Here is an 8,960-nt window from a genome sequence, read left to right as displayed (position 1 = left end):
TATTTTGTGTGTTGTGGTTTTTTTGATGTATATCCTGTGTGTGGGATTGTGTAAAGAAATTTCTAAATCTGCCACCCTGTAAGATTAAAAAAAAAGGCAGCCAAATATGCCCAAGCGGTAAGAAATGCTTTTCCTGCGCTAGAAAGATTAATAATCTCTTAAGGAATGGCTGTTGGCAGAAAACCATTTCTCCTTCTACTCCTTGAACACCAGCCAAAGTTCTCGAAGTAGAAAGACAAATGGACAGAGAGACAATGGGAAATTTCTCCCCTAAAATCTATCTAAGAGAAAGAGGGGTCACTTCAATGATGAAAGAGAAATAGGTTTCTAAGCTGCACATTGAAATAGGACTAACATTTAACGCTTTCCTGGGTCAAAGAAAGAGAACTGTGCAACGTCATTGAGAATATAGATCCAGGTAATTGAATTAATTCTGGTTACTATTTGGCACTACGAAAACTGAAGTTTTAGGTCACCAGATTGGTTATTCAATTGTTTTTATTTCAAAGTTCAAATTTAAGACCATGATTGTTACTGGTAAACAGTTGTATTATCTATGTTGTATGAGAAGCAGCTTCTCTTAAAGTCTTGAAGTAGATCTGAAATTTTAAAGGAATGAACACTCAAGAAAAGTTTACTTGAGTGAAAGGTCAAAAAGAAAAGTCCACTAAGATTCTCCCCCCAGCAGTCCTACCTCTGGCAAGGCTAAGGGCTGCGGTGCCTTCTCACTGTGTTCCAGCTCTGACCACACCAGTGCCACAGTGACAAGTTACAACTGCTAAGATTCTCTTCCTTGTGGTCTCAGTTCTTCTTAGCTAGGGCTACAGAGCCCTCCCCTGTCATCCAGCTCTGATGGAGCTGAGGAGACAGTAAGAGGTTTGAACCATTAAGATTTTTTTCTCCCTGTTGTCCTGGCTATAACTGAGCTAGGGCTACAGTGAAGTTAATTTGAGTTACCTTCCTCCAAAAAAGAAAAAGGGGGGAAGGTACAGTAGCTACTTCAGAGCTACACAGGTTTGTCATCTGCCTACCTGAAAAGTTAAATCCCTGGAATAGAATATTTTTTTCTGAATTACATGAGAACAGTTAGACAAGGGAAAAGAAGCTTGTAAAACAAGAACAAATACAAATTAATCATTATCCCATATACTAAGCCTGGGATACATCTGAGCTATTAAATTGTGTGTTATATCTGAGCAATTCAGCCTAAAATTACATTCTTTCCACCCCCTAAATAGTTAAGTAAAAGGGTACTTGATCGAGTTGCCACCAGCAATAGTTTTAGATCCCCAGGTACCCTGAAGTCCATCCCTCTAAGTAAGCAGAGCCTGAAGATTTTACTTCAAGTTTCCCAAACCCTCTCCTCCACTGCCCTTTTCTCTCAAATCGACCACCCCATAACCAGGGTCTGCTATGAAGCATTCATAAAGGTTTCTGATAATGTGCTTTAAGTGTGATGAATTTGGAAAAATGGAGGGTTTCCCCCTGAAATATAGAGGTCACTCTGTACCATGAAGACCCAACTTCAATACTATGTAAGAGGTCTCTCCCTTGTTGCAAATAATCACTTTGCTTGTTCTGGCGCCAAAGAAATGTACAGCTAAGAGAAAGATGAAAGAGAGAAAATCAGAAAAGTGAGAAAAAGCTAGTCAGTGAGAAACACTGTGTTCCAAACTCTGCACTGACTGGTTGTGTGACCTTGAATAAATCATTTAACCCCGAGTCTCAATTCATCTATAAAGTAGGGAGATGAGAAAAAGAGAGGAGAAAATGAGATCAGAAGTCAACTAGCCTCTTCACCTGGTAAGATCAATCATTCTTATACGTAATTTGGAAATGCAATTAATGTCATCTCGAAGTTTATACTATTTTTGTATTTCTATACTGTATATTGTAAAACGTGAGTGAGGAAAAAATTGTGTAAGACCAGTAGTGTCATTTTATTTTATTTTTTTTCCAAATGCTTTATTAACTTCTGATTTACATCATTCATTTCCGCCAGATTTTGAGTTACAAATTTTCTCTCCGTTTCCCCCCTACCCACTGCCCCAAAATAGCAGTCCCACAGGATATCCCCTCCTCCAATCTGCTCTCTCCCATATTTTCTCCCATACCCCTTTCGACATTTCCAGTGGATCTCTATGCCCCAGTGCCTGTATATCTTATTTCCGAATTACATGTAAAATAGTATTAATAATAGTATATATATATATATATATGTATGTATATAATTGAATATTTGACTTTCAGATTTTGAATTCCAGATTCATTCCCTTCCTCCCTTGTCACCCGCCCTTACTGGGAAAATAAGCAGTTCAGTATAGGTTGCACATGTGTGGCTAATACAAAACAATAACATAGTAGATATATTGTAAAAGACTGACTATATTTCCCTCCTTCCTAGCCCACATCCCACTTGTTCTATTCTCTGCTTTGATCCTATCCCTTTTCAAAAGTGGGTGCTTCCAACTTCCCTTCCCCCCAGCCTGCCCTCCCTTCCATCATTCCCCCTCTCATCCCCTTCCCCCCTACTCTCCTGGAGGATGAGATACCCTATTTGGTGTGTACTTCATTCCCCCCTCAAGCCAAATTCAATGGGAATAAGTTTGACCCATTCCCTTTTGTCTTCCTATTTTCCCCCTCCATTGTAACCATTTTCCCTTGCCTCTTCTATATGAGATAGTTTACCCCATTCTGTCTCTCCCCATCTCCTCTCATTATATTCCTCCCTAACCTCTTAATTTCACCTTTAAGTATCATCCCTTCCTGTTAAATTGGTCCTGTGCCCTCTATCTATGTATACCTGTAAACATATATACACATTCACATATGTATTCATATGCCCATATAACCTCATATATAGACACACACACATATTTCTATTCCCTTCAACTACTGAGAAAAGTTTCATAAGTTAAAATTATTGTTTTTCCATGTAGGAATGTCAATAGTTCAACTTTCATAAGTTCCTTATGGTTTTTTTCCCTGTTTAACTTCTCATGCTTCTCTTGCTTCTTGTATCTGAATGTCAAATTTTCTATTCAACTCTGGTTTTTTCAACAAGAATGCTTGAAAGTCCTCTATTCCACTGAATGACCATATATTCCCCTGAAACATGATACTCAGTTTTGCTGGGTAGGTGACTCTTGGTTTTAATCCCAGCTCCTTTTACCTACAGAATATCATATTCCAAGCCCTTTGATCCCTCAGTGTAGAAGCTGCCAGATCCTGGGTTATCCTGATTGTGTTTCCACAATATTCAAATTGTTTCTCCCTGGCTGCTTGTAATATTCTCTCCTTAATCTGGGAATTCTGGAACCTGGCTATAATATTCTTAGGAGTTTTCTTTTTGGGATCTTTTTCAGGAGGTGATCGGTGGATTCTTTCAACCTCTATTTTGCCCTCTGGTTCTAAAACATCAGGGCAGTTTTCTTTGAGAACTTCCTGGAGGATGGTTTCTAGGTTCTTACTTTGATCATGGCTTTTAGGTAATCCAATAATTTTTAAATTATCTCTCCTGGATCTATTTTCCAGGTCAGTGGTTTTTCCCATGAGATATTTCACATTGCCTTCTATTCTTTCATTTGATTGGATCTGTCTAACAGCATCTTGATTTCTCATAAAGTCATTAGCTTTCATTTGTTCCAATCTAATTCTGAAGCAATTATTCTCCTCAGTGAGCTTTTGAGATTCTTTTTCCATCTTGCAAATTCGGCTTTTTAAGGCATTCTTCTCTTCATTGCCTTTTTGAGCCTCTTTTGCCATTTGAGTTAGTCTATTTTTTAAGGTATGATTTTCCTCAGTCAGGCTGTTGACTCTCATTTCATAATTTTCTTGCATTGTTCTCATTTCTCTTCTCAATTTTTCTTCCACTTCTCTTATCTGCTTCTTAAGATCCTCTATGGCCTGTGACCAGCTTGTATTTTCCTTTGAAGCTTTTTCTGACTTTACTATCTTCCTCCTGTTCCATGCTTTGCTCCTTTTTGTCCCCCAAATAGGAGTCTAATGTTGGAATCTTCTGTCTGCTTTGTTTCCTTTGCCTGGTCATGTCGCCCTTCAGTGACTTGACCCCTGGGCTTTTTGCCACAGTAGGACTCTGCCACCAGACAAGGGAGCTTTTGTCCCAAATGCTGCAGTTTTCTCAGCTGCCAGAGATATTAGATGGGTGCCCTCTCTGAGGTCTCCACATGCTCTGGCAAGCTGGCTGGACGCACACTCCATGATCTCCACCCTAGATTGCAATTCAGATCCAAGCAGGTTAAAGCAAGAGCAATTACCCCTCAGACTGCTACTTGGTCCCCCTCCACTCTGCAGGCCAGGAGCTGAAGCTGCCACGTGGCACCAGCTGGATGTGCCAGCGTCTCAGCAACTTCTCGCCCCAGGGGCAAAAGCTATGCACTCCCACTTACTGAGTCCCAAAGTCCAGAATGCACTGACCTCTCACTTTGCCCTTCGCATCTGTGTATTGATAAATCCAGAAATGGCCACAGCTGTTGCTGATCTGTAGTCCCTCCGGCCAGTGGCTGGTCAGGCCCGTCCTGGGGCTAAAGCCTTGGCATGGGGCTGGGCTCAGCTCCCAGAGCACTGTGCTGGCTGATTCCTGCCGGCCTGTGGGGCTGTCCTCAGCAGGAGGTTAGCTTCTCTGTGTCATTTTGTGGGTTCTGCAGCTCCAAAGCTTGTTTAGAGTCCCATTTTTACATGGATTGGGGAAGGTGGAAGCCAGAGACGCAGGGAGGTCCTGCTTCTACTCTGCCATCTTGACTCCATCCCCCAGTAGTGTTATTTTAACCCTGACTTATAATATGTATATCTGCTACTTAGAAAAAACTTGTAAAACTATTAACTAAGCTATTTTGGGCTGTTTTGATGTTAAAACCTAAAACTGTTCATTGATTATTGCATGTGGAAAAGAGGAAACTAACTAGATGAAAACTTGTCTTACTAGTTCTGCCCATTCTGAGCCATCTCTCCTGCTTAGAATTCATATAAACATTCCTTATGTTGTAAAACTGTTAAACCCCCTTGAAATTATCTCCAGGTAAGGCCATTCAGCCTGAGGAAGGATATGTAGTTTTTAAATAAACCTAACTTGCTAAAAAGTTGCAAAGATTAAAAAGGATTTTTATAAATTGGCTTTCTTATTTTAGAAGGATGGTAAATGGAATTCCTTACATTATAAGATCTGATACATTTTTATTGCTTATTGCAGTCCCATGAGAATAGAAATAATTATAACTGGCTCTAAGCTGTAATTGGTGAAGCTTGTTGTTTAAGGTAAGAAACACTTGGGACCATAACTAAATTTTATTTTGAGTCTGAATTTGGGTATAGTTGTCTGCATTAAATCAGCGTCTGAGAGAAAACGCCACTTGCTATTCAGAGGAATGTGATCCTGTACTATCAACAGGTGGAAGTCTACATTTGGTAACGGCCAAAGGGACAATCTTAGCCTCTGTCTGGGATGGGATCCCTCCTGGCTCAGTTTACCCATGAGGTTCCTTTGAGAAGGAATGTTTCCCACCTATTACTGAGTCTAGCTATGAGATGGAACAGATGCTGCATGAGATGAAATATCTGTAACTGTATCTGAATTTATACAGAGCCAAGGATATTTTCTCTTGGCACATTTGGAATGTCACATGTCCCTGCTTTTTGCTTCTATAACAGGTCCCTATGCTTAGAGCAAGTAATCAGTAAAAGATATGATCTCTTTCATGTTAGCTTGTTGGAAGATCTGATATTATTTTTTATCTAGAATTAGAACATGTACAGAAAGTCATGCAAACTGCTTGAGATAATTTAAAAGTCTTAAATTAATTTTCTTTATAAAAGTTTAGTGATAATTTATAAATCTTGAAACTGTTTTGAAGATGGAAAATACCTTTAGAAGAAATTTTTAAAATCTCTAGTGTGATTCTAAGAGACCCACTAAAACCTCCATGTGCAACACAGGTTTCTTCCTGAATTGATGTAACAAATTGTAATGCAGAAAAGAACTTCCTGTTTTAACCTGAATTTGTAGTTATTCCATTATTTAAGCAAGTGTTAGCATTTGTAACTAAATGCACATGTGTAAAATTCATTCTCCTTTTTGAAATTCTGTTCGGCACCCCACCTCCTATTGTACTTCTGGTGGCGAATGCTGTTATGTATGATTGTTAATGATTTACTTCTCAAGTCCCTCCAAGCTCTTCGAAACATCCAGGACACAGTCCAAGCAGTGTACCAGACCACTCCGCTGTCAAGGTGGCTGGAAGAAAAGCCTGGATCCACCCCTTACACATCAAGGTGATGGCTCCTCCTGACCCACCAGACCTGTGGGTAACAGAGCCAGCCGGTGACTTACAACTGAAGATAAGAGACTGTCCTGATGCTCCTGTTCCTGGCATTCCTGCCTTTGGCCAGTTCCAACTCCTATGCTCCCACCTTGTACTCTTGGACTCTTACTAAGACAATTGATGGGACTCTAATGAAAAAATGTGACTCGTGGCCAGCCCACCCTTTTTCTTTGATCATTGTGCCATGCTCGATGATGGTGCTGCTTGTGGAGACATCGGCCCTGAGGATGGGTCCCCTGAGTGTGGGGGACAGGGAAATATCACTGTGCCAATTAAGATTGTGTAATCATAGCTGACTGGGTCTCCAGTGGCAGCTGTGACCACCACACTTAATTTGATTGTTAATACCCTTAAGTCATGTAACCCAGTTGTCATCAGAGTTTTGGATTGGACCAAACAGGATTGGAAAACTTGGGGAATCAGGTTTTATGTCACAGGAAGGGACCTGGAGATTTGTTCATTATTCAACACACACCAGGGCCAAGGGATCTTATTTCCACCGGTCCCAACTCAGTCCTCAACCCACCTCCTGGTGTCTATCGAACCCTGGATGGCCCCCGGTTTCACCCGTTACCATCACCCCTGCAGACCCGAGAGGACTCTGGTAGCCTCGGACCCAAGCTTCTGAATGCTTGTATGCAGGAACACCTTTTTACTGGCAGCCCCCATTTTACTCCCTATCCTAGTTGGCCTTCGTATGGAAGGATTGGCAATGGTGGGTACCATAACCCTAGCGCAAGAAAACAGTCCCCTGGACACAGTTGAGTCCAAGTTACAACTATGAACAAGAAAATGGGGGAGGGAAGGGACTACCAGAAATTATACACAAAAACCCCTAAACCTGCTATAAGGGGACCATTACTAGGGACCCTGGAAATGACCTAATAGACCATAATAGTAGAGAAGGTTTCACATCTCTTGCTAGAAACGAACCCCAGGTGCAAGTCTTTTCCTGTTAGCCCAGATACAACTCTGTTCTTCTTAGGTACCCAAGACATTATTAAAAATGGTATGCCCCCTTGGAACCACACTCTGTTTGTTAACAAGAACTAGGTCTATAAAAAGGCATTTTACAGAAGAATTGATGTGGTCTTCCCTACAGGTGAGGCAATCAGGTGGTTAATAAAAATTCCTATCAAATTATAATTGGTTTTACTGTCATGTCCATAGCATTTATTAATTTCAAGGTTCTCGGGTTAATTTCAAGAGTGACTTCTCTTTGGGAGGAAAGGGAACTAGCAAGAGACAGATTTTGTGGTGTGGAGGGATGGACAGAGAGCATCACATGAGGGAGAGGGAGATGGTACTCTAGAGCCAAGCCAGAGTAACAGGCAAAAAGACAAGGTGGAATGAGAAGAGGAAGTGGAGAAGAGAAAGTGCAGATTCTTTTCACTGCTCAGCCCTGCAGTAGAGAGGGGAAGGAAGGGCAAGGCTGTTGTGCTCTCAGAGGACCAAGAGCCAGAATGAGTGGTGGGAAAGCCAGGGAAGGCCCCATTGCAAGCTTGTCTGCTCTTGCTTTCTCTGATTCAAGGGGGAAATGGGAGCCCCTGGACGCTGGCTTGCCTGCCTTTGCAAAGGACAAGGGAGGAGCCGTCTTTCTAGTGCACAGCTGTTGCCGCGGAGGTACCATGGTTTGCCTGGAAAGAGGCAGGAAAGCATAAGAGCTCCATGCATTTTAGAACGGCAAGAGATGGAAGCCTGGCCATGGCCACCTGACTTGAATTACTTAGAGCAAGTAATCAGCTTCAGGCAGAAGGACCCTGGCAAGTGGAAATGCCACTCACCTTCGGTGCCTGTAGAGGAATTGCTGCGCCCAGTTACTGATCTGCCTTTGGTGGTGCTGTCATCTCTGGTAGCGCCACTAGCTGTAGTAGTCAGGCTTGCTTCTGCGACTAAGGGAAATGGGACAGTCAGACATGGAGGCAGTGGGCATGCAATGGTGAGCTGGAGGGCAGAAAACTTTCTGGAAAGAGGTGGTTATCTCGGAAGTCAGATGAGTTTCCTCCACACCCTGATTCTCCTGGTGCTTGGCTTTCGTAGCCATGTGGTTCTCCCTATTGCCTGTTCATATGAATGGCTGGTGAACACAAGAGGGAGGATGCTGATTGGATATTTCCAGCAGCATTGTGGTTGGCAAGTCTAGGATTGTCTTCTGTGACCCTGCTGTTGCACTTGCGCCTGCAAGCATTAGGCCCAAAATGGGAGAGACAAAATGATGGATGAGGGCCTTCAGGGCTCTGAAGTTTGTCTTTCTGTCTGAAAGGGGCTCATGACTTCAGGGAGTTGATGCCATGACATGCCAATGAGATGTACAGAAGGGAGGGAGGCCTGTGCCGTTTCCAGAGTCTACCTTGTCCCTTGGCAGGCATCTGGGTCCAGGGGCGAGATATACCTCCGAAGGAGTGCAGATTGCCTTCCAGGCCCAAGGAGACCTTGGGCCTTGGATCATCACACATCTCTGCATTGAGGACATCCTCTAGGACACGTGCATGGCTCATATGGCTGAGTGACTGACATGGTCTGCATGTGAATTTGGGTGTGCTCGCCTCGATGCTTGCGTGCGTGTGTGTGTGTGTCTTTTGCGATGAGCTTGTGTTCGTGTGTGGTATGAGTCCAGTGTGT

Source organism: Petaurus breviceps, unplaced genomic scaffold, assembly GCF_028583685.1.
Source record: "Petaurus breviceps papuanus isolate PSGF00001 unplaced genomic scaffold, PetGlider_PUasm1.0 216, whole genome shotgun sequence".
Classification (NCBI taxonomy): domain Eukaryota; kingdom Metazoa; phylum Chordata; class Mammalia; order Diprotodontia; family Petauridae; genus Petaurus; species Petaurus breviceps.
The sequence above is the reverse complement of the archived record's forward strand: the minus strand, read 5'-3'. Positions refer to the sequence as shown.